This window comes from Haliotis rufescens, unplaced genomic scaffold, assembly GCF_023055435.1.
Source record: "Haliotis rufescens isolate VD_foot unplaced genomic scaffold, xgHalRufe1.0.p SCAF_10, whole genome shotgun sequence".
Classification (NCBI taxonomy): domain Eukaryota; kingdom Metazoa; phylum Mollusca; class Gastropoda; order Lepetellida; family Haliotidae; genus Haliotis; species Haliotis rufescens.
Window position 1 is genome coordinate 23,791,584 of NW_025963780.1, and position 27,883 is coordinate 23,819,466.

Below are 27,883 nucleotides of genomic sequence, written 5' to 3' on the forward strand. Positions count from 1 at the left end.
TTGTTGAAGAGGGTTGAAACTGGCAAAATGGCAAACATTGCCATTATTAACAAGACTGAATGAAGAGGGCTATAAAATATGAATATAGTTGTGTACACTAAGTCAGGAACACATCTGTGTGATGTATAATCCAGATGCATTGTTACCCCTAATAATTAACACAAGAAGATTTAGTTAGCAAATATTTTGTAGTTTAATTTTAACATCCAAGTATTTGCTGGAATGGTTAATAGTTTTCATTCCTCCACAGGTACCCTTGATTTGCGCACAGACGAAGCAAAGAAGATTTTTCTTCCAACTGAACCCTACAAAGACGTGAAACAAAAATTGGAGGCATTTGGACATGTGACCATCTGCGGGGCTTCGGGAGAAGGCAAGACAACGATGGCTCTTGTGTTAGGTTCACAGTACAGAGACAAAGGCTACGAGGTCGTGTTTGTGGACAACATTGAGAAGTTTGACTTAGACCAGTGTCTTAGTAGCCACCCCAGAGTATTCCTCATAGTAGATGACATGTTTGGTACTGTTGGATTATCTGCGAATACATCACAGGTGAAAACCTTTCTAAACAACCTTCTCCTCCATTTAGAACAAAAGGGGAGTGCGGAAAAGCTGCAGTCAGAAATGCATGAAAGCACTGATGCTGTTGGTAAATCCAGAAACAAAGAGCAGAGTCAACCAGAATTTCAAACAAAAGATAGTGATGCTGTTGGTAAATCCAGAAAGAAAGTGCAGAGTCAACCAGAATTTCAAACAAAAGATAGTGATGCTGTTGGTAAATCCAGAAAGAAAGTGCAGAGTCAACCAGAATTTCAAACAAAAGATATTCGTGTTGTCTTCACATCAAAGTCATACAACTTCCATGATGGACTTGCAAAACTGCAGTACGAGGGTTTCAAAATGTTCAAAGGTCAAACTGTAATGGATTTAACCACACAAGATAAATACTGGCTTTCTGACAAAGAGAAAAAGACAATATTTGAACGACATAGGAAAGCTCTCGGTGACTGCTCCATGCAACATATACCTGATTACAGTGAGCTGGAAATCTGTTCAAATATCTTTGGATTCCCTCTTATTTGTAAACTTTGTTTTGAATTTTCACCTTTCTACAAAAATGCAAAATCATTTTTCAAGGAACCACTGTTTTATCTCAGGTTAGAGCTAAAGCATTTGCTTGAAGAGAGAAATGACCGATCAGCCATTCTGGTTCTGATGCTACTGTGTGAAGACAAATTGGACCTGAGCAAGTTAGACAGTGAAGGTGAGGATAAGGAAATGGACAGCCTGGTCAAAACTGTTTTACAGATGATGTCTGACGCTACACGTTCAGGCATGTACAAAGCAGCTAAAGGTTTGAGAGGTACATTCTTCACAAGAGGAGACACTGTTGGCTTTGCTCATTCTTCAATCTATGATGCTTGTGCGTGTGCCTTGTACAATATCAGTCCAAACTTTGTTTTGAAGCACTGCAGTGATGACTTTCTGTTTGAAAGGGTACAAGGTGACAAGGTTGGAGAAACCAAAGTTGATGATCATCTCCATTTGATATATGTCTCAGAGAATTATGATGACCTACTTACCACAAGGTTTACACAGTCTATTAAACAAGGACGGTTTTCTAAATCAGTGACACATCCAATTCTCAAACAAGACGCCACTGTTTTCAAGCTGCTCAAGAAACTTCATTGTGATCGGACAAAACATCTTTGGTTTCACAAGAAAGAGAAAGGACAAGGTCTCCTGTACTGGGCAGTTCTTGGACATAATGCACGTCTATTTACAGATATAGAACACACAACTGGAGAAGAGTTCACTCAAGGAGAAATCAGTGAGGCCATGCAAGGATGTGCACAAAGCAACAACATGACAGCACTGAAATGGCTGTTCAGCAGGAGTGAGAAACATGACCATCAGTTGACACTGAACAGACTTTTGTTGGTAGCTGCTGAAAGTGGCAGCTCTGACATACTAGTGTATCTGCTGCAGGAAGGCGCTGATATTAACACAAGAGACAAGGGAATGCAAAACATCTTCCATCTTGTCTGTAAATCAGGAATGGAAAAAACCCTGAAAGTCCTGTTAACCAGGAAACCTGGGAATAATGTTATAAACTCTGTTGATGTGAATGGCAGGACCCCTGTCATGGTTGCAGCACACACGGGAACAGAGGGATGTTTTAAGTTACTGCAGACAACATCAAATTTGAATGTGAAAGATATACATGGCATCGGAATTATTCATCTTGCCTGTCGTGGTGGGAACACTGCTATAGTACAACATGTCATGTCTCCATCTAACATCAACAGCAGAGGGGAGTATGGATGGACAGCAGTGATGCAGGCAGCTGTCAGTGGACATCAAAGTGTGTTTGACCTCCTAGTGTCCAACCAAGCTGACCTCACACTGGTGGATACATCTGGTGACAGTTTACTTCATCTTGCCTGTGAGGGTGGGAACACTGCTATAGTACAACATGTCCTGTCTCCATCTAACATCAACAGCAGAGGGGAGTATGGACATACACCAGTAATGATGGCAGCTGTCAGTGGACATCAAAGTGTGTTTGACCTCCTAGTGTCCAACCAAGCTGACCTCACACTGATGGATACATATGGTGACAGTTTACTTCATCTTGCCTGTCAGGGTGGGAACACTGCTATAGTACAACATGTCCTGTCTTCATCTAACATCAACAGTAGAGGCGAGTATGGAAGGACAGCAGCAATGAATGCAGCTGTCAGTGGACATCAAAGTGTGTTTGACCTCCTAGTGTCCAACCAAGCTGACCTCACACTGATGGATACATATGGTGACAGTTTACTTCATCTTGCCTGTCAGGGTGGGAACACTGCTATAGTACAACATGTCATGTCTCCATCTAACATCAACAGTAGAGGCAGACATGGATCGACAGCAGTGATGCAGGCAGCTGTCAATGGACATCAAAGTGTGTTTGACCTCCTAGTGTCCAACCAAGCTGACCTCACACTGGTGGATACATCTGGTGACAGTTTACTTCATCTTGCCTGTGAGGGTGGGAACACTGCTATAGTACAACATGTCCTGTCTCCATCTAACATCAACAGCAGAGGGAGGCAAGGATACACACCTGTGATGAAGGCTGTATTTCATGGACATCAAGATGTGTTTGACCTCCTTGTGCAGCACAAAGCTGACCTCACACTTCTAACAGACAGTAATGAGGACATTGAATGTGTAGCTCAGATCGGAGGACATCCTACACTAGCCAAGTATCTTCAAACAGTTAAACATCCTCACTGATTAAGCTGTGTGTTATGTGTTCTAAAGGACATTTATTGATTGTGTATTGCAACTATGTTCTACACTAGAACATTCATTCTTGCAGACTTGGAAACACTGTAAACATTTAGTCAATACATTGTGTTTATTTTGTATTTATGCTGAATATATTTCAACAGTATTGCTTAACAATTGTTAAGTGGTTGTCAACATTTGAACCTGTTGCCGACATATGCAGGTTATTTCCATTATTTAATCTGAATATATAATATGAGAGCGAGATGGAGCTTTTCGTCTTTAAAAGACAGGAACATCGGTGAAATGATGATTTTACAAACTTCCCATCTTTTTCTGATACGAAGAGCTAACACTGACCATCCATGTATTGCCACTCAGCTAGCATTGTAGAAATGTCCTAATTTTGCTATAGAGAAGTTTGTACAAATATTGTGATTCTAAATTTTGGCTCAGTTTGTAATAAAATTCAATCATCCTTGAAGGTTGATGGTTTTGCTAGTTTTTCTTTCAAATCCAGAATAAATTTAACCCTACAACCACATGTATAGACAGATTTAGCTTAGACACCGACCTCCTTCAGTGAGGAGAACATACACGCACATGTATCTGCTGAATCAGCATTCTTCACGAGCCGACAGTTACGTAAAATAATGAAATGCCGTAACTTGTTACCTTATTTAATTACATTCAACAGCAATCACTGACGATTGGTGAACTGATGGTGTCACAATATTTACTAGATTTGCAGGTGCTGAAATTGGGTTTAAAGTCACATCTCAGAATATTGCACTTGTATATCGATGTGGGTGCGTGTGTGCATGCGTACTAGTCGGGACTGGTGCCGATTTATAGTGATAGCTCACTGAGATACCATGCTGCAGTTTAACATGAATGCCCCACTCAGACACAGTATACTAACTCCGAGCCGACCAGTCCTTGTTTTAGCCCCTTTATGCTGAGTGCCAGACATGGTAACAACAAGTACCATCTTTTTACGTCTTTTGATATGACGCATATGGGATGGAACCCCGGACCTTCCACTCTCTGGGCGGACGCTCTACCACTAGCCCACCGAGGCGGTCTACTAGATTTGTAAATAGTAAAGGTGATTTTCGTGTCATTTCATCATTCCTCTTTATTGCACTATCCATCTTGGACTGAAGAAGTGAGAAATTGGTGGCCGGGATCAGGCTTGACCAAGTTCCTCCTCAGTGAGCGACACCTTCGTTACACTCCTGGAACCATCCCTGATAACAGTGTGGGCGTGGCCATTGCAAGAATCTTGAAATTTGCCCTCGTAGCCCAATTGTAGCAGTGGTTATACTTTTGTATGTCTTTGGGAATGCCATCATAGTGAATTTTGAAAAGATTCAAAACTGACCATTAATCACTGGATTGTCTGTTCCAGACACAATTATTTACAGACCTCCGCCATTTAGCTGGAATATTGCTGAGTGCGGCGTTAAACAACAAACTAACCAACCAAATGAATTTACCTTTTTGTTTGTTTGATGAGATTGGTTCTAGATTCTAGCAGGGGTAAGAGTATTCAGCGATACGTCACTTGTTTGTAAACATAATGGTCGGGTCAGCTGCGAGTTCAACTCCAAGCATGGTTGTAGCCACCTATCACAGTGGGGAGCTTTTACTGGTAGCTGAGATAGTATGGAGAGCTATGAGGAGCTCGATGCTTGACTTGCAAAGGGACACAACTGTCAAGTGCCACCCATCTTTCCTTCCACGTCAGATAACATACAGGCATCCAATGTGGCCTTCCGAGTCCTAATCAAGTCAGCGCTGGTTACCATATGCCCTCTTCTGTTCATCGATTATTAACAGTTATTCCATGTTTCTAACAGGGAGTTACAGTATTTAAGGTCCAAGAGGGTCTGGAAATGACCGCATTTGTCTGGGAGGTTTCATCAGACGTCTGACAGCCCGTAATGCAGTGCAACAATGCAGATCTTATGGTAATTTCAGACGTATGTTAAGGTCATCATTACATATTATAATTAATAATCAATGGTCATCATATATATCTGACTGACTCCAACAAATGTATCCGACAAATCCAGTCATAATTTGAGAAACGGAACATCATCTTTCAAAAGAACATTTAACATTGATTCCCTCAATACCTGGGACAATCTCAGTATTGATACTGAAAGAAGTCCTATTTAAAGCTGTTATGAAACAATTAAGAGATTTCTAGTGGAGGCCCCTGTATGCTATTTAGTAGGACCGCTACTATGGGCTATGGAAAGTACCGTGAAAAAGGTTTGCTAATGTGTGCGGTAGGATTTACAGCACACTTCCTCAACCTGATTGGTTACAAATCATTAAATAGGTTGGAACACTAGTACACCAATCTCTTCTTTAATTACTTATCTGCAAATACATAGACTTTTTTTATGGAAAGGGAACTTTGTATCAAAAACCAAAACCAGAAACAAGATGTTACCCCCCTTGAAAACACCTGAGGTTTTGTTTTTGACTCAGGGGATGGTCCAGATACTCAGGGGTGGGCCCAGTAAAATCATGGGATGACCCACCTACTCAAGGGATGGTCCAGTTACTCAAGGGATGGCACAGTTACTCAAGGGATGGTCCAGATACTCAAGGGATGGTCCAGGTACTCAAGGGGTGGTCCAGGTACTCTAGGGATGGTCCAGGTACTCAAGGGTGGGCCCAGTTACTCAAAGGTGGGCCCAGTAACTAAAGGGATGGCCCAGTTACTCAAGGGATGACAAAGTATCTCAGGGGATGGTCCAGATACTCTAGGGGTGGGCCCAGTAAAATCATGGGATGACCCACCTACTCAAGGGATGATCCAGTTACTCAAGGGATGGCACAGTTACTCAAGGGATGGTCCAGATACTCAAGGGATGGTCCAGGTACTCTAGGGATGGTCCAGGTACTCAAGGGTGGGCCCAGTTACTCAAAGGTGGGCCCAGTTACTCAAAAGATGGCCCAGTTACTCAAAGGATGACCAAGTTATTCGTGGGATGGTACAGTTACACAAGGGATGGCCCAGTTACTCAAGTGATTACCCAGTTATTCAAGGGTAGGCCCAGTCAAATCATGGGATGACCCAGTTACTGAAGGGTGGGCCCAGTTAATGAAGGGATGGTCCAGTTAATCAAGGGATGACCCAGTTACACAAAGGATGGTCCAGTTACTCAAGGGATGGTCCAGTTACTCAAGGGCTGGCCCAGTTACTCAGGGGATGGCACAGTTACTCAAGGGATGGTCTAGTTACTCAAGCGATCGCACAGTTACTCAAGGGATCGCACAGTTACTCAAAGGATGACCAAGTTATTCTTGGGATGGTACAGTTACACAAGGGATGGCCCACTTACTCAAGTGATTACCCAGTTATTCAAGGGTAGGCCCAGTCAAATCATGGGATGACCCAGTAACTGAAGGGATGGTCCAGTTAATCAAGGGATGACCCAGTTACTCAAAGGATGGTCCAGTTACTCAAGGGATGGTCCAGTTACTCAAGGGCTGGCCCAGTTACTCAAGGGAGGGCACAGTTAGTCAAGGGATGGTCCAGATACTCAAGGGATGGCCCAGTTAATCAAGGGATGGCCCAGGTACTCAAGGGATGAGCCAGATACTCAAGGGATGGTCCAGTTACTCAAGGGAGGGCCCAGTTAATCAAAGGATGGCCCAGTTACTCTAGGGATGGCCCAGTTACTCAAGGGATGGCACAGTTACTCAAGGGATGGCCCAGTTACTCAAGGGATGATCCAGATACTCAAGGGATGGCCCAGTTAATCAAGGGATGGTCCAGTTACTCAAGGGTTGGCCCAGATACTCAAGGGATGGCCCAGTTACTCAAGGGAAGGCCCAGATACTCAAGGGATGGCACAGTTATTCAGGGGATGGTCCAGTTACTCAAGGGATGGTCCAGATACTCAAGGGATGGCCCAGTTAATCAAGGGATGGCCCAGTTACTCAAGGGATGACCCAGTTACTCAAGAGATGGCCCAGTTACTCTAGGGATGGCCCAGTTCATCAAGAGATGGCCCAGTGAATCAATGGACGACCCAGTTAATCACGGGATGGTCCAGTGACTCAAGGGATGGCCCAGTTACTGAAGGGATGGCCCAATTACTCAAGGGATGGCCCAGTTACTCAAGGTTTTGCCCAGTTACTCAAGGGATGGCCCTGTTACTCAAGGGATGGCCCAGTTACTCAAGGGATGACCCAGTTACTCAAGGGATGGCCCAGTTACTCAAGGGATGGCCTAGTTACTGAAGGTTCGGACCAGTTACTCAAGGCATGACCAAGTTACTCAAGGGATGGCCCAGTTACTGAAGGGATGACCCAGATACTCAAGGGATGGCCAAGTTACTCATGGGATGACCCAGTTACTGAAGGTTTGGCCCAGTTACTGAAGGTTTGGCCCAGTTACTCAAGGGATGGCCAAGTTACTCATGGTTTGGCCCAGTGACTCAAGGGATGGCCCAGTTATTCAAGGGATGGCCCAGTTACTCAAGGGATGGCCCAGTTACTGAAGGTTTGGCCCAGTTACTCAAGGGATAAACAGTCTTTAATATTATGTTAACCGTGTCAACCATGTTAACAGACAAAGCGAACTCACAAACAAAGTTGTCTCCTTTCCCAGCCGTCTCCTCTGTGATGAAATACATTGATGACATGTTGTTTGACTTCATATTGCATAATTCATCAATTCTTTTCTGAAAAACAAATCAAATATCAGTACTGGGTATCAGAAATCTGAACTATCAAGAAAAGTTCCTTACACCTGGATCATTAAAAGATCTCAAAATATATTTCACTCAACATACTTAGCTGTCTCAATGCTTAATGGTCAATTTGTATTACTTCACACGTATAACCACAGCAATAGTATTTTCCTTAAAGTGATACACGAACATGATGTTTAATCAGTCATTATCAGGGGAACTTCCACATTAAACAATCACGGGTGGCCCAGTCACCTAGATTCACTGTGAAGAGTTGCTTCCCATGGGCACAGCAGAAACCAACGAGTGTGGGCTCGAATCCCGGTTCGCCCAGATTACGTTTCTAGGTTTGTCAGCACCATACCCGTGCTTGTGGGTTTCAGCGGAGTGAGACCTGCATCACTTCACACTTCACTTCCTCCCACACTATACAGACACTTCTCCTGGCTTGGTCTTGTGTTCACTGTCCGACTGTCATTTGTTTCATTTTGTTTTTTTAGCGCCTCGCCCAATATTATTCTGCTCACTTAATATGACACCAGGTACAGCAACTAAAGACACCACCACAAATTTATTATGCCGAAATGCTTTCACTATTTGGTGTTTTTATTGCACATATCATGTCAAACTAAAAATTTCACACCAACAACCCTTAAGTTTAGGATCAAAGAGAGACTACTCTTTAAACCTCAGCAGGCAAACCTTACGTAAATGTTTAACTATAGTCTTTATCAATAAAGTCATGAACGTGATTTTTGTTTAAAAAGTCTGTCCACATCTCAATTAATTATATAAAAACACAAACAGTGTTTAATAACCAATGTACCAGAATTTGTATGTGAAATATATGAGGTGGATGTGTGAAAATCCAAGATGGCTGTTACTGGCATACAGTCTCACATTTGGTGAGTAACAACCATCTTATATTTTTAATGACAGTAAACGGGCTCGTGTTGTGTCAGTATTTCTGCTCTCATGGGTCAATCTCACTTTGAGGCATAATAAAACAAGATATAAGTCAATCTAACCTCACTATGAAGAGGTGTACACAGGAATCATAGACTAAATGTTCAGTCGTCAAAGATAAGGCATTTCATATCAAACAAAACGTGAATTAATTCCCATTTTACACCAGGTTTTGTATTGCTTATGTATAAAATTACACCTGGAACACAGGATGAAATAATCTGCACATTTATTTGACTGCAGTCTGAAGTGCAATCCACAGATCCAACTGAAAGTTTTCTGCAAATGTACACTTTGTATGACTGTAGAATTTTGGATTCGGCAAGGAAGTGAGTTGCCACTGTGCCAGCTTTAAACAAAATAGACAACAGGCCTCAAAGAGAAGCCGGGTCAACGGCTTGCACAAAATTAATAAATGCCCTGGGGCCACGTGCACAAAATGATCTTAGCGCTAAGACTATTTTAAGCCTGTGTTAAAGTATGGGAGTTAAGATCATCTTTTCGCTAAGATCGCTTTGTGCAAGTGGGCCCTGGTGTCTAATAGAGGAAATACAGATTGCACACTAAATCCCATTCTATTTTCAGTTGAACTGTGAGAATAATTTCAATTTAAAAAAATTTAATACCGGTACTAACTTTAAAACCAGACCTGAAAGTAAATGAAAACTGTCACCATACCCTGAACAAAAGTTCCTCCTTGGTTTTGGCACTGAACATGAGGATGACCTTGTTTGGGCACATGCTGCGTGTCGTCGCCATCTGCTGCAGATCATGAACGTGGCTCAGCATACTCATGAGGGGGTTGATCCCGACCCCACCCGCCACCAGCAGCAGGTTTGTGGGAGGCTCCTCGCCTGGCTGAGGGTCAAAGAAGTAGTCGCCACCCACACGCAGGTCCACTTGAGCCCCCACCTTGCACAGGTAAACATGAGCCAAGCATACCGGTAGATGCATAAATAAATCTTGGTATGTCAGACCGAAAACAGAATTAGTTCAATGGAAGTTTATTACACTGATACTGATTGGTAATTGCTGAATACAGACTCTGTACATTAATGATTAAATTGGATCATGTTGATCAGAATGTGCAATCAAGAGGAGATGTTTATGACCAATGACTCAGAATGCTTTGCATTTTTTAATAAGGCGATTGGCAGCCATATTTGATTTACGATCAAGATGCCTTGAACCGAACTGAGTACAACATAAGGTGATCGTCTCACAAAGTTTCAAGTCTCATGCCCTTTAAGTTTTTGCGAAGAAGATCTTTTTAATCTTATGTTTCCAAGTCAAAAATGGCTATCTGGCGGCCATATTGAAATTCCAGTTTTGATCCCTTGAAGACACTTAATCCCCTTGAAGTAACACACATCCACACAAATTTCAGATGAATCCATTGAGTCATTTCAGAACAGAAGTCAAAATATAAAAAGTTTATGGCTCCCGCCAATGCCTCTTCAGCAATGATAAAATTTCTGATAACTTTGATAAAAAATTAATCAGCAACTGACTTTTGTACTACCCAGTTAGTCCCAATGAGATAATGATAGAGTTATTCTGAAGACTGTTAGAATTTCAGGCTGATTTTGGGTGTTCTTATGTGTTATTGCTGTCCAGGCCAGCAAGATTTCAGGTTAACTTCTACTGCTATGTATTAGTTTTTTAATTCATATATCGACAAATTATGTCACTAGTTCCAAATCTAGAAAAACATCCTTTTTGTCTAGTTGGCATGGTAAACGTGTTGTTCTATTAAAGCCAAAAACGAAAATACTTGTTTCAGGTAACCTGACCAACCCACGATTTCACTTGTGACCCAAATGTCAGATTAAATATTCTGTATATTATCTTTGCTGATGCTGGACCAACAAATAGGACATACACTGCCACTGACATCAGAATAAACATGAATGTACATGTCAAACATTATTAAATACCCTTACATAAATAATCTGTTGGGGCCATGTTACCTGAAACAGATTCTTTTGTTCTTGGCCCAACATAAAAACCAACGGGATCTGATGCCAATGCACAAGTTTGGGCAAGTGTTCTCAAATTGTTTTGACCACAGGCTGCTCAGATATCCAAAGGTCTGTGGTTCGACCCCCGGACAAGTGGTTCCAAAAGATGTAAAAATATGGTACTTGTTGTTATCCTAGGCACTCTGCACTAAGGGGATAAAACAGGGACCGGTCAGCTCGGAGTAATCAGACTGTGTCTTGGTGGGGTACGACAAGCATAGGTTGCTGTGGACCTGTTCTAACTCGGGTCCCCACGAGGTAATAACGATACTTAGTAACGATGACCGTCTCCGTGGACTAGTGATAGAGCGTCCACCCCGAGAGCGGAAGGTCGGGGGTTTGATTCCCGGCTGCGTCATATCAAAAGAAGATAAAATATGGTACTTGTTGTTACCTTGCCTGGCGGACGGCCAAAACAGGTCGGCTCGGAGTCAGTATACTGTGTCTTAGTGTTAAACTGTGGCATGGTATCTCTCACTATAGAACCAGCATTAGTCCTGAATGTACAAGAAGCCTCCCTCCCCACCGCACACAAGTCGCTATATGAGTGCAATATTCTTGAAAGATTTCTAGATTTACAAAAGTAGAATTCTTGTCCAGATTTATTTAGAGATTGCTGTCATATAGCTGGAATACTACTGCGTGCAGCATTATTCCAGGAAACAAACATTCCACACAACTTAACAAGTCAACTGCACAATCTGACCTTTGTATGCACCCAGTGTGCAGGTGGATGAGGGCTTCGTTTGACTGCCAGTTGCAGCATCCCGTCCCTCTGTAGCAGACCCGATGACGACCACATGGAGAAGCCCCTTACTGTATCTACACCAGGGATGTGGCTATCCACCCTGAACACAACACCATATCATGGTCAAAACAGTGTTAGTGACCCAGTGACGACCACATGGAGAAGCCCCCTACTGTATCTACACCAGTGATGTGGCTATCCACCCGGGACACAACACCATATCATGGTAAAAACAGTGTTAGCGACCCGGTGACGACCACATGAAGAAGCCCCCTACTGTATCTACACCAGGGATGTGGCTATCCACCCTGAACACAACACCATATCATGGTGAAAACAGTGTCAGCGACCCGGTGACGACCACATGAAGAAGCCCCCTACTGTATCTACACCAGGGATGTGGCTGTCCACCCTGAACACTACACCATATCATGGTCAAAACAGTGTTAGCGACCCGGTGACGACCACATGGAGAAGCCCCCTACTGTATCTACACCAGGGAAGTGGCTATCCACCCTGAACACAACACCATATCATGGTCAAAACAGTGTTAGCGACCCGGTGACGACCACATGGAGAAGCCCCCTACTGTGTCTACACCAGGGATGTGGCTATCCACCCTGAATACAACACCATATCATGGTCAAAACAGTGTTAGCGACCCGGTGACGACCACATGGTGAAGCCCCCTACTGTATCTACACCAGGGATGTCGCTATCCACCCTGAACACAACACCATATCATGGTAAAAACAGTGTTAGCGACCCGGTGACGACCACATGGAGAAGTCCCCTACTGTATCTACACCAGGGATGTGGCTATCCACCCTGAACACAACACCATATCATGGTAAAAATAGTGTTAGCGACCCGTCGACGACCACATGGAGAAGCCCCCTACTGTATCTACACCAGGGATGTGGCTATCCACCCTGAACACAACACAATATCATGGTATAAACAGTGTTAGCGACCCGTTGACGACCACATGAAGAAGTCCCCTTCTGTATCTACACCAGGGATGTGGCTATCCACCCTGAACATAACACCATATCATGGTCAAAACAGTGTTAGCGACCCAGTGACGACCACATGGAGAAGCCCCCTACTTGCAAACAGCTAAGTCAACAGGCAAACAGCTAAGTCAACAATCAAACAGCTAAGTCAACAGTCAAACAACTAAGTCAACAATCAAACAGCTAAGTCAAATGTCAAACACCTAAGGCAACCGTCAAACAGCTATGTCAACAATCAAACAACTAAGCAACAATCAAACAGCTAAGTCAACACTCAAACAACTAAGCAACAATCTAACAGCTAAGCCAACAAACAGCTAAGGCAACAATTAAACAGCTAAGTCAAAAGGCAAACAGCTAAGTCAACAGTCAAACAGCTAAGGCAACAATCAAACAGCTAAGTCAACAATCAAACAGCTAAGTCAACAGTCAAACAACTAAGCAACAATCTAACAGCTAAGCCAACAAACAGCTAAGGCAACAATCAAACAGTTAAGTCAAAAGGCTTACAGCTAAGTCAACAGTCAAACAGCTAAGGCAACAATCAAACAGCTAAGTCAACAATCAAACAGCTAAGTCAACAGTCAAACAGCAAAGGCACCAATCAAACAGCTAGTCAGGGTGAATAGCCACATCCCTTGTGCCATCTCAAAATGTATATGTTCAGTATTTCGCACATGACAGTGTTCAGTTACTGGTCATGACAATCAAAGACGCGACTGTGGTTTCATTCGGCTTTGATCACTGAGTTACATATCGGATTTGCTCCTCAAGAACTAAGATACCAAACAATATAAATTACATAGACATTTTGTTCTTTATTCTCGTTAACTTAACTAAAATAACATTATAAACGCACATTTTACATTTCAAACATGATAGGGGGTTTATAAGTGAGTAAAATAATAATTTCTTTAAATGTTCAATTTCATTAACAGAGCATTTAAAAGTGTTAAAAACTTACTAAGAAGAAATGGGTCTTTACGGTTACATGTTCATAATAAATTTTTTCATTCTATAAATATTTGGCCAGTTGAGAAACTTTTTATTGATATAAGTTGATCTTAAGTGTGAAATGCCTTCACAGCGAAACAAGTCATGGAATTCGTCAGCAATAGCTGGCGAGTAACAGAGTTTACATAATCTATTCTCCCTTGGAATGTTATCCAATCTTCCAGTCTCTATGGGGAGATTGTAATTGGAGGTTCTAAATTTTAAGATAGGGTAGAAATTAGAGACTGTGGCGAGCAGGTATTTTTCAAAATATGATATGTGTTTAAAGTACTTGTAGTAATGTTCTTTTGAGCTTGCTGCGACTAAATTGCATCAAGTTAAGAAAAAAATTATCTTTGAGTGTGTTTTCTAGTACCGTTATTACATAGCGTCTGTTAGCAGTTAGGGAGACGACAGGAAAAAAGAATGTCTTTAACAAAACCAAGCCAGGAGTGTTTTCCAGAGTTTATTCTTCCCCGCCCTTAAGGCGGGGAAGTATACGGGAGAGGTTAATTTTAGAGCATGTAAGTCGACATGTTGGTTTCTTTGAAATTTCAAGCCACACAGTTACCGAAACGAAACATACAAATCATGTGAAATGTGCGTGAAATGTTGATGTTTATCTTTTCCAGCAATAAGAGATACTTCAAAATCGTCTTGCTATTCTGAGACTTAGTCATTTTTCGTAATGCTGATAACCCATGAAATTTGTTCATTTTGTTTTTAAAAGAGCTAAAAATGATCCCATTTCGCTAAAGTTAACCGGTCTATATTTAGTAAGAATAAACTTTTGCGCATTGAGCGATTATCTCCTTTAGCTATAGGCGTAGTATAGAAGTGATAAATTCACGCACTGACCTTGCATTGCTGTACATCGTATCTTATTCAAGCTGTATCACTGAGAGTGAGTGATTATCTCCCTTACCCGAACAGCTCAATTGCGCACTACCTTTGCAATGTATCGTATGTTATTCAGGCAGCCATCGAGAAACGTTCCAGGAAGGAATTTAGGCCAAGCCTGTCACGCGCACTCAATTTTCACACTGCTATTGCAACATATTGTTCAACACGATTAAATAACAGGCTTCTATAAAGTATAACTTTGTTCAATAAACAACACATGTAAAACAACGGGTTTGATATGAGAATTTTTTTATTAGTTGTCTTCATAATCACATGTGTGGCACTTGCTGTGCATAGTTGAGCACAGCATTGTTTTAAAAACTTCACTGTATTTAATGTATGGTACATACCGTTTCATGCGGCGGTTTACGTTTCTGCATGGTTTATTGCTTTGGCAAAAAAAAAAAAAATTCCAGCAGAGATCATACACCCGTATATGTTCTTTGCTTCTGGATACATAAGAACCAACAGGTTGGTGTGTTGTTTGCAATTATTTTCCAAAAAGATAATACGGTTGCATGATATCTTCACGATGTTTGGGTTGAACATAGTAGCATTCTTCTAAACAAATTTCCAATCTAAGCCGGAAGCAATCACAACACGAACCCAGTTAACCAAACGGAACCATACACAAGAGTGAGTGAGGTAGTTGGGTTTAACGCCGTCTTGAATAGTATTCCGTGTCAGCTTGAAGTGGGAGGAAAGTCTGAAGTGATGCAGGTCTTAGACGTTCAACACTTTGGTGAAACCAACGAGCAAGGGTTTTGTGCTGACAACAAAATCGGGGCGAATCGAGATTCAAACACACTGTCATAGGTTTCTGGCGTGCCCAAGGGACACAAGTCTGCATAGCGAATTGCAGCGCCTTCGGCGACTGGGCCAACCATGCCCCAGTAAACAACTGTAAGAAACTATTATACAACAAAGATGTTTTAGATGAGATATGTATTGCGGAACATTCCATGAAGAAACAGTGGCAATATTACACAATCACAAACTACAAAATACATGCACAATAAACGACAATAAAAAACACATAGGAACATTCAACATTCAAAAGAGGTACATTATAACAATTTAATTTCTAAAACAAGTGTATTATAATTATATGGAAACAATATGAGAATTGAGCAAAACTATGGTAATGTTGTACATACATGTACAAGGAATTTGTTTGTAATTGTTGATATGTTAACAGATCTTGGAAGTTGTTTCTGGATAACTGTTGGTAAACTTATTAAGAATCTGCTCCTTTTAACAGAGTGTACCAAATTCTTTTTCATGATTTGGGATTATTTGTGACTCTCTTTCTTAGTTGTATTATGTATGACAGTGCGTAATGTTGTTCATCTTCTGAAACATCACATGTTTCACAGAGACGTTGTTCAAATGGGGTTGGTGTTTTTGTATATCTACAATTTGTTCAATTTTTAGTTTGTGAATACTTAAACGAAGTTTTGAGAAAAGTGACCTATGGCCTTTGTTTTTACAATACGTAAGACAATTCTCAATATTTATAGATACTGTATCTTCCTAACTTGCTGCTAGATTAATGGGAATCCATTAAAGATTGCGTGAATTTTTACATTTGAACTGCAGTATATTTAGAGTGGATTCATTACATTTTTTGTGTTTACTATTTTAAAAGTTTGCTTTATTTAACCCAACCAACATTTTGACCAGATATATTGATATTTGCTGCAAAAGCATGCTTTAGAATGACATTTGTTGTGTTATCTATATAGGATTTTTTTTTATTGGTACTAATAGTGGGTATATATCAAGTTTTCCCTGGCAGGCCCAGTTTTCTTGCTGGGGTTTTCTTTATGCTGACCAATTAAAGACACTGTTTCTTTTATTGTGCTTTCCAAAGAAAAGTACATTAATAACAACCAATTTGTACTTAACACAAATTCTCTCCTCCCATAGCTTACACTTCCTTCCTCTGCACATAACATTATATTGCGGGGAGCTATTGATGCTCTGCAGCAATCTCTACTTGTATTATTATCTAGTTTAATATAATTATACATTATCTGAGAGAGTTTCATATTATCAGTTGGAGTATTAAGCTTATACCAAAAGCTTTTAACTCGTTTGCAGATCTGCATTTTAAGTGGAGTTCTGTCAAGTTCGCCATAAGGGAAGAAGCTGGGAGTTGGTTGCCGTAACCCTGTAGTAATTTTTAAGAATTTTTAAGCAAACTTTTTCAATGATATCTACTTGCTCATAACTGCATACTTCTGCCCCATACATTAAAATTGGTACAATCATGACATTGAAAGCCTTAAGTAAGCAATCCAGTGGCAAATTAATATTTCTGGCTCTTTTCAGTAGACGAAACATTGCTTTTGTAGCAGTTAAACTTTTAATAGCATAGATAAAACTTCTGTTTTTATTCAATTGAATACCTAGACATTTATACCAACGATTTCGAGTTCTTGATCTCCAAAATAAAATGATAATTTCGTTTTTCTTGCTACACCTGAACCGAAAATTACAATTTTTGTTTTATCTATGTTAACAGTCAGTTTCCATGTTGTAGAGTATATTGTAAAGAAAGTCGGTTTTGTCCGAATAACACAGTATCTTCTGCTTATAGAAGAAGAAATAATTGTGCACATCATATTCCATTATCACCGACATGTTCTACTTTAACACAATCACAGTCATGTGATATGGGATGTGCTTCTAAATCCTTTAAGTATATTGAAAACAGTAATGGTGAAAGGTTTTCTCCTTGACGCACACCCGACATACTTAGAAAGTATTCGGATATGTCATTATTATGTAACATGCATGATTTTATATTTCCATACATATATTTAACGAGTGTCAGAAATTTGCCTCAAATACCATGATGCAACATTTCATGCCAAAGTCCAACTCTCCAAATGTTATCAAAGGCTTCGGTGAAATCTATGAAAGCACAAAAGAGCTTCTTCTTCGTGTGTTTGGGGATACTAATAATAGTATAAGTTTGTTTCTATCAAGGAATTTTGTTAATCTACTGTTTAAAATACAGCTAAGAATAGTAATGGGACAATAAGAGCCTGGATCTGATATGCCACCTTTATTTTTATATATTGGTTTAATAATTCCTGTAAGCCAAACATCGGGTACGGTTCCTGTGGGAAAGATCATGTTAAATAAATCTACATAAACCTATCCAAGGAAATCGATACAGTCAATTAAGTAGTCATTTTCTATGAGGTCAATGCCAGGTGCCTTATTTCGCTTTAAATAGTTCAGGGCTTCGGGGTTTGGATTTCAGACTTCCCAAAAGTCTTTACATGAGTGTTTAGCTTTACTTCTTAGAAGTTTACTTACGCTGTGTTTAAATTTGTTCTTGTATTTATTTAAACATCTTTTGTATGCCTTAGCCTGTTGTAGATAGGAGTTTCTGTTGGTTAAAACTGGAGAAATTGTAAAGTTTTCTTGCCTTATTATATGACTTGCGCATCTGTCTGCACTCAGATACAAACCAGGGCTTACTACACGTGTTATGATCATGTTTGTGTTTTGTGTTTTGTGTTTTGACAATGCACACTTCATTTACCTTAAAGGTCTAAAAGGGATCTTTTTGATACATGATTCTCAGATTTAAATCATAATTAACTGCAGCTTCCATTCCCTTTAGTTAGTTTAACGTCTCTCTTATCCCATAGAAAACATGGTTTCCCTATAACCGTATGTACCTTCAAGTCCCTGTAAATAAATCGAACCATCTCATTTATAGTTTAATGTTATCGTTTCCTTTACCTATGGACGTTTTTTCAGGGATCATGTGAAACTGGAAAGATCACTTGTCTACAGGCGTGACCCATCGGTTTCATTCCGTGAATGAACCTAACCATGCAAACAGATTTGACCTGTTGAATACAATAGTCAAAGCTCGCAGATATGTACATCCCCATAGAATTTTTTTAGGTCAAGCCTGTATGTAAGATTGAATATTATGTTACAAGTTAGTTTAAGCTGGCAAATTAAGCAAAGGTTCATTATTTCATAATGAACAATTTTAGTTTTCAAAGTTTGCTATAAAAAGCGGACTTTGGTCATCAAGAAATAGTGTGATAAGTGTTTGAAATAAACTTGTTGAATGATTCATTCATTCATTCATTCTTTCACGAGACCGGGTTTTATATTTTCAATTGAAAAACTTTTTTCCATTTTTTAAATTTTAATTTCAATTAGAATGAGAATTATTAAGAACCGCGTTATTTCTTGTATTCTATGAATATAAATTAATACAATGTATTTTTTATTATCGCTTTGATGTGTAAAAGCACATACAAACACAATCACGCGGTTAATTTCTATGGGTGTCAGAATCTACATCAAAACGTGGCTACTCAATGATCGAAAAAAATTGTAATCCATATATGTACATTTATAATAAAAGACTAGTGTTTCATTTTTATAATCAAATTAAAATCTCAAAATTTTACACCCAAACATGATATCAATCAAAATACTTTTGATAACAAAAACTTTTTTACATCAAGGTATTTAAATGACTGTGATTAGTTTTCACATTGCAATTTTTGATTGCTGTAAAGAAAAAAAATGGTTTTTACAAATTAAAAAAATAAAATGTTTTTGTTTTAAAAAGACATTAGTTTTGTTATGATAGTCAAATAAAGGTTGTTGTAACTTGCTAATCTTAACCATATAACGTATCTTTAAAGTTCAAAAGGTTCTTACCTATTTATTAAAATCATTTTCAGTATTTATGACAACTGATCATTTGACAGAGTATTACAACAACCTTTATCGGTGCAGCTTTGAACGATAGCATGAATGACAGACCAAGGGAAATAATTAATCATCAACTTCTTTTGATTGTCATGTTCTTGTTGAGACAACTGACAAACATGAACAAAAGTCAAAATAGGTAAAATGATACTTATTCGTTCTTAAATGTGAATTTTTTTTTATTCGTTTCTTTTAGTAATCCTCCAAGTATTTTACTCTTTTTACACCAGGGACTCCAAACTTGGCTTTTGTTTCTGAATATACATTGAGCTTTGATTGACCAAACTGTGTGATCTCTTTTGACCATAACCCACTTGAGGGAGTAGTTTGTCTGAACCGTACAGACTTGACAATTTTTTTCCAAGACTAGTTATCTACCTACAAAATGAATATATAAAAGTTAGTCTTCTATGAGACTGACAGTGATATTGTCCGAAGCGTCACTAGAATAATAATAATTCACTCACTTCACTTAATGTGACTGATACTGTTAAATGTTTCACAACAAATATATATTCTTGACATAAGCATGAGAGAGTGAGAGAGTTAGGGTTTAACACCGTTTTCAACACTTTTTCAATTATATCGCGGCGGCAAGGTTTATGGATGGAGGAAAGCCTGCATCACCAATGTGGTTATCTGATGCAGTGAATCCTGCGTGCTTTGGTTGATACCTACGAACCAAGAGTGTTACTGTCTTGCAATCTGTCATCCTTGTGGGATGGTCAATGAATACAATACTTTCTTGTGGCCTTGTCTGGTCTATGACTTAATAATGACTTTGCCCAAAAATATAAATTTTACTTCAACATATTTTTTCACTAAATAATCTGAAGCCACGATGAGGATTTATTCGTGATTTTTCTCACGGCAATACGCAGATTCAAATGTACCACTTGTCTGGTGTGGGATTCAAACGTCTCTTCGCAGGAACATTCCCTTTCCCATGTCATATATCTATGGGTTGAATTGTATTCAAATTTATTTGTCCCCCCACTAATTCTGTGAATAGAAAACAAAGCATGTTATTTTTTCTTCTTATGTAAGTTTTATTTGTCTATCATGCAAAAGAAAAAAATATTTTGTTTGAAAATAAAATTTTTTCTGTCATATATTAATTTACACATTATTTATCTTTTGATGCACGAATGTGTTTTTTCACTCACGCAAAACAAATTTACTTTGTTATTAATTTTTTTCATGCAAGTTTTATTTTCTCGTTGAATTTTTTTTCTATCAAACAAAAACTTTTCTTTTTCAGTTGTTTCATACAAGTTGATGTTTCTATCATAAAAAAAGAATTTAGCTTACGTTTTTAAGAAATAATATCTTTTATGAACTTCACACAAATTTTTTTTACAATTGATAATTTAAAAAACAATCAAACACAAAATACATAAATACCTTTCACATTTCAAGGATCACATCCCACTCGAGGTTTTCATTTCATGATGATGTAACCATTGTTTGCTTAGGCACTTGTCATACTTTCTTAGAAGTTACACATTTCTAAATAGAATTAAACCCATAGGGTCGAGATTCGATCCCATCTGCCAACAAGTACCTCTTATCATCTTGAGGTGTCAAAGCCAATCGACAACTTTGTCTGTGAAAAGTGTGATGTGTTTAAATCGAATTTGATAAAATGTGTCCATGTTCTGCTTGTAGTCGAAAATACAGACGTTAAACATTTGATGACGTAGATCTTTTTTGATGAAAGCTTTTTGAGATTTTGGTTTGAGGTATACACAAATACCTGATGCCCTCACTTTGGTCACACTTATTCATCGATTATTGTTTTAAAAGATAACGTTGTATTAATATGAATCAAAACACATCTACTGAAAGCATGTCTGTCCTTACATATTAAAAGATTTTAGTCCATCATTACTTGTAGATTCCCTGAAGGGAGTTTTTGTGAAAGAGAATATTCATACTAGGGAAAAGAAGTTTACTTAGGTAATTTAGAGTGTTATTTTGTAAATGTTTTACTGACATTTTCTGGGCTGCCAGAACAATGCTGCTGCTTGACAATTGTGACGTCACAGTGATGGTACAATGGATATGATGTCATGCCGGAGATATTGCTACAATCAAATGACATCATTTGTAATGATATCTCTAAGGAGGTATCGCTTGATCTCACACAAGGGAGATATTTGAGATATTTTTGAATGATATGACTTTTTACGCCTGCTTTGCCTCAAAAGTATGATTTTCCTTATATGGAGAATGGCATCTCATTCATAAATCACGTGACGCAACCTTCAGCTCTGGAGAAAAGAAACACAATACAAAAGTATCAAGGTTCAATTTATTAAAATAATAAGTTGGTACACTACGCCGTTTCCCATTGTACTTCAAAATTATGCTGTGTCTAATTCGCCGGGGGAAAAATAAGAAAGATAAGGCTTAGTTGGATGTGTTTACAAATGTATACGCTATGTAGAACGGACTATATCATCTACAGGTGGGTGGCTGGCCATGATATAGGGTGCAGTCAAGCGTTTAACTTGTCGACGGAGTCGAGTACAGTCCGTATCAGAAAAATTTAAGTCTGACCGAGGTCACGTGACGCCCGTGAGCGTGCATGGCAACGTCCGCCATCTTGTTTTCAGACACGTGTTGTTCTACGTTTAACGATTGGTCAAGTAATTAATTGTATGATTGCATCCTATCAGTTGACCCTTTATTAACGTAATTGAATATCTGGGAGATCTTTCTACATTAACCTGTTCATGGGTTTTTAAATCCTACCACACATAGCCGCCGCCGCCGCCGCCCCCCTCCCCGAATGTGCAAAAGGTTCAAATGTTCACAAAATGTTCTCGCACCAAAATGTACTCACAATGACATTCCATTCTGGGTCAAGACCCAACCCAACCCCGGTCGTAGTAACATTTCCATATAGGGACATTCATTACTATCCCGTGTTCTACGGTTAACGAATGGTCAAGTAATTAATTGCATGGTTGCATCTGGTCAGTTGACCCTTTATTAACCTACTTGACCTGTGACGTCATGCAGACATTTGCATATTAATGAGTTATTCTGTCAACTCCCCTACAATAGCTATTCAATTCGGTTTCAATACCTTATTGACAGAGGTGCTATTGACTACAATACCTATTCAACTCCCTGTTGACCTAAGGACAATACCTATTCAACTCACTGTTGACCTAGGACAATAGTGTGACCTCACAGATATCAAATGAGGTGAGAGGTCAAGGTGAGAGGTCAAGGCCAGGTCATATGGAGGTCATAGGTCAATGACATCATAGACACCTCATGGGAGGTGTTGGGGGTGTTCTGTATCCACATATAATCTACTATTATTCCTGTTGCAGTAGGAAAGGATTTTCATGCAAATGTAAGTACAGAAAACTACCTTTATAACGAACACCCTTATAACGAACTGGTATCCATTTGTTGCATATATGCTTTATGTATGCTTATAACAAACTACGGTTATTACGAACTAAAATTAGTGGTCCCTTGAGTTCGTTATAACCGTAGTTTACTGTATGCATAGTATTTTAGTATTTGACCATTCGCCTTTGCAAACAGCATAAAGAGCATAAATGGGAGTTGAGTTTTGTGAGTTTGCTGTCTCTGTCCAGGTTAAGAATTTTAGACACATTGGCCCAACAGTAAACTCGACCCCTTTGTTTTGACAGGTGCAGTCCATTGGACAAAATTCATTTTCAGTTGAAATACTGGGTGTACTTGAAGGTAAGTGGTTCGGGAACAAGGGGGTATAAGGTTAAATGATATTCTGTAATGTACAGTGACGGAGCTTGTGAAGGACGGTGCAAATTCAACATCTACTGAAGAAGAAGCTTATGAAGGCATGAATCGTAGCTAGTAATAGCAGAGCAGTAAAGCAATGATTTCGTAGTTACTCTTACCACAAGCATGCAGTACAGGAACCAGTTCCACCCTGAATTATCAAGGGCAAAGTACTACAGTTACCTGAAAACCTGAAATTGTAAATCAATAAGAATTGAGACTGCTCAGTGATCACAGATTTTATTCAGGTTTTTGAGGGCTTCATGGGAATTCCTTTGACAAATACAGCAACACTTCATTGGAATTATCACTACATTTGTCAAGGGCACAACTGATATGTGCTTAAAACTCAATAAAACATACCATAGGAATTCCATAATGCCATGATACTCCTCCAATATACAATCCCAGAGCATCTACCACCATCTCTCGTAGTGAATGCTGGGTTCAGTGATGCCACAAGCCTTAAGCATTGTTTCTATACTTGCTATCATGGGGGATGGACCACCTTCCCTGGTTTCAACCTGTCCGTCACTTCTTGTATGTGCTGCTCTTTGATTTGACTGTCTGTGAGAATAAAGATAAAACATACATAATTTTCTCTGACATCCCTTATTAAACTTTTGAAGACGTGAGATTTGTTTTTGACCCCCAACATCCCCAATAACCACACCACCCGATGTACACTTACTGTCTTTGTTCAAAATGTATTTATTAAGTTTTAGAATGAATCACAACATTAACTATTATAGTTGTTTTGGCATCTGGAATATTGGGCTTTTAGCATGGTGTCACCATTGATGTAGCTGTAGACCTGCTCAGCTCAAATTTGCAGCAACTGTCAGTAAGGTTTCCCACTTGCTGTTAAAGTGGTTTTAACAAATGTTTAAGGCTTTGAAGATGTGACTTGTACTTCACTGAAAAACAGGACCAATAGGGAATCAGTGAGTGAGTATGATTTTACGTCGCTTTTAGCAATATTCTTGCAATATCCCGACGGGGGACACCAGAAATGGGCTTCACACTTTCTGCCCATGTTGGGAATCGAATCATATGATTGTCTATATCTCATGTATAATAAAAATAAATAAAAAATCTGGATAGTTTCCGCCAGACACAAATTCACGCACAAAAAGTGTTTTGTTCAAACAAAATCCTCAGGCAACAATGATTATTATGAGAATGAGTTTTGTGTATAATGGAAATATACAAATATCCCTACCAAAAGTGGACTGGTATAGATCAATATTATGTATCGACAAATAGAACATTTCTCTGAAGGCCGTGCTTATGGTATAGAAAGTGAATGTAAACGAACGACATTTTCCATGTTACATTGTGTAGAACTAACTTTATCTACGTGTACCTACGACGGTGCATATAATTCCGCATGTACCACACGTTATAACAAAGAACAAATATATGGATACGCTGCAACAAGTTTTAGAATTCAACTGTTATTGGCAAAATATTTATTTCCGCGAGACAACAAATCAGGCACAAACCTTGTTTCCACAAACTCGCTAGGCAACAATGATTGTTAGCTATGGGCGCCATTTTACTATTTCCTCCCTACATATTGATATCACTTAATGACTTTAGATACTAGTATCAATAAATCGAATATCGAATCCGCCTCAAAGGTCGTTTGGACAATGAATAAGCATGAATTTCGCAAACAAGTCCTGTTTCATGAGCCGATTATGCGGCACAGATAAAACACGGAAACAGGTTTGTGGAAAATGGGGCGAAGTGTTTTGGCAATTTTCGTTTACTGATCGTGTTAGTTTGTTTTCTCTATATTTGTCTTCTCAGAAACTACGGGCCTATATAATTTTGGTCCGTGCAGGAACGAACGGGAACCAGTCAATGTGGAGTGTTGGCCAGAAGCTGGGTTCCATCTCTTCATTCAGTAAGTTGAAACAGTCTGGTTCCCTGGGTATGCCGCGCTGGCGCTACATAGTGTAAGCTGGGCCCCGTTTCTTATATCACACTATATTGGCATAGTGAAGCGCCAGCGTAGCATACCAAGGGAACCAGGTTGTATCTGTAATAACAACCAATGGAATTAACTATTACTATACACTGCGGTACGAAGCTATTAATAGTTTGGGTATTCCCGTTTTTCAGTTTACTTTTAAGAACAGCGAGCAAAAAGCCAGTGTAGAAACATGAACTCACGAAATAACTCTAATTGGCAGTAAGAGAAGGACTATTGATATGATGGGTTCATATTTAGGACGGGACGGGAACTTCTTGTTGCTGTATATCGAGCAAGATGATAAAAGTGAAAGCGAAAGTAGGATTCGCTCTACCGCGCACTGCAACGGAAGTACAGGTAGACCAACCAGGATGCTGTTTCAAGTACCAGTCTCCCACTTCTCAACATGCTGAAGACTTGCAACGTATTCCGCGACGTAGTGTTCCGTGAGTATATTTAGTATAGAATTATATTATCAGCTGGTAATATGTACACTGTAATCGGAGTCTGTGTAACAGACACGTAGGCATGCAGACAAAACGTCCGGAGTGAAGCATGTGCATACAGAAATGTTCAAGCAGATTTCAGACAGTGTCTCGGGATGTTGAGTTCATTTTGTGAGCGTTGTGCCGCCGTTGGTCCATCTGTCGTTACACTGCCAAACCTATGAATCTGAAACTTTGCATGAATCATACAAGCTATTGTGTCTCAGTCCTATAAAGTGCTCACAAAAATGTTCATCGTACTTTGAGCACGGCCGCCATTTTGAGGTCAGTCTGTTTGTCCTTGTCTGTTGTGCTTCCTGAATATCTTCTCTGGTGTGACACTGATTGAGCTGAAGCTTGATGACATCCCTATATGTTCAAGACGTTGAAATCCAATTTTTGATGTGGCTGCCAAGACACTCAAAATCTCTGTTTTTCTGATATTGTACATTTTGACCATGATTAACCTTCATGTTTTGATGTGAGGTGAAATGGTGTTTAGCGTCACGTCCCAAATTGTGAGTGTGTGCATGTATGTGCATGTGCGCGTGGTTGTACAACTCCGGACTAATGCTGATTTTATAGTGCTAACCCTCTGAGATACCAATCCGCAGTTTAACATGAATACACCACTCAGAAACAATATACTGACCCAAGCTGTCCAGTCCTTGTTTTAGCCCCTTACTGTGTCGGGCCGAGTGACAAGTACCTTCTTTTAATGTCTTTTGGTAGGATACAGCCAGGGACCGAACCACTGACGCTCTACCTCTAGACAAAGGAGATGGTCTTACGTTATGACCATGTCCTTTCAAATGTATTTTTGGCCCAGTTAAACTCATCACTTCCAAAACTGAGGAAGCTGAACTTTGGCAAGTATGTTTCACAACCATGAATGAATTTTGACCCTCGGCAATCCCAAGGCAGAAAGCTGAACCCTTGCATACACAATAATTACTATATCATAAGGCTTCATCTGGAATTTATCTTTGGTAGACATGCAAAAATAATACCATAAAAAAGAAAAAAACTAATGTAAGTCAACGAATTATATTAGGTTACGTTATATTTAAAAAAAAGATTCTTGGTTTGACGTGGGATGTAATTTTTTACAGATAGTCTTTAATTTTTTGGACAGTTACTGTGAATATTTCTGGGTGTCTGTAGACACCAGAGAAATGGGACTTTGGAATATGACATAGCAGTCATTATTCTTTTGTCAGCATATTAAACAAATTAGGAGGTCATTTCAAAGAAGTTATCACAAATTCCTTGGCACCTCCTCAAATGTTCCATCAAAGAAGAAGGTTCTGAACGTGTGGTACTCTTGTTATATCATGGACAGTGTTCATAAATGAGATAGGAAGATGCATTGCACGCCTGTGACAGTTGTCCTTGTGTCTTGGGGATGGGGGTTGAAGTTTATGGCAGTATTGCTTCCAGACCTGGCGGGTAGCCAGGTGTGCGGAAGCTATGCCCGAAGTACTGATTTAACTCTGAAATTTGATGGCATCTGCCATCTTGTTTATTTGACTTATTGACTTTTGCCATTGACTTATTACATTTCTTGGTGTGAATGTTGTCCAAACTGCACGAAAGTGCTTAAAATGCAATCAAATATTTTTGAAAATTAGATTTTTCCTCTTTTTTCATAAATGAGATAGGAAGATGCATTTTGAGAATGATAAATACTAATGTTTTTGTAAATATAAACAACAAAACCCTTTTCCTAATCAAAAGAAATCTCTGCTCAATACAGAGGACTTCATAAAAAGTGTGTTGTAATAAACAGCTGGAGAGCTGCAGAGCCATGGCAGTGCTGTCTGACTGGCTTCACTTAGTGTCACAGCTTGATTAGATTTCCCTCCATTTTCACAGATAGTGCATGGTGATGTGAAGAGCTGAACTGCGATGGCCAGTTCAGACGAGGAACCTGGAGGTCACCTGGTAACGGCAGGTGCAGCTGAGACCGAGGAGGACCTTGAGCTTGACCTTGTCACCAGAATAGGTTCAGGTAGGTGTCACTGTTGCCCTCCATAACGTCACCCTGTTTGCCATTTTAAAAATAATTTCCCCAGCAACTGAATTAGCTCCATCTCTTGAAAATACAGGAAAAATAAAGTAGCCTCATGTAACACACATGTACGCGCACACACACCGTATGTAATGATGTCCGGATATGCTTGGAGGTGTGTAATGATTGTCAAGGTGCTTCAATCTGGTATGAGG

The 27,883-nt window shown here is 39.5% G+C and overlaps 2 protein-coding genes and 1 long non-coding RNA gene across 9 annotated transcripts in view; 2 read left to right on the forward strand and 1 right to left on the reverse strand.

The window, feature by feature from the left end:
- The window catches only part of LOC125376359, a 91,076-nt gene that overhangs the window by 52,231 nt on the left and 10,962 nt on the right, over positions 1-27,883 (forward strand). The gene's annotated exons all lie outside the window — the stretch shown is intronic.
- On the reverse strand, positions 21,703-23,694 carry LOC125376716. Its single transcript, XR_007219215.1, has 2 exons — positions 23,555-23,694; positions 21,703-21,779 (listed from the first exon to the last, which is right to left on the reverse strand). It is a non-coding gene; the product is annotated as an uncharacterized LOC125376716 (long non-coding RNA).
- Positions 25,523-27,883, forward strand: part of LOC125376575 — a 69,084-nt gene continuing 66,723 nt past the window's right edge. The window contains exon 1 of the mRNA XM_048388395.1: positions 25,523-25,618. The gene's annotated coding sequence lies outside the window, so the exon portion shown is untranslated. The remainder of the gene's footprint in view (positions 25,619-27,883) is intronic.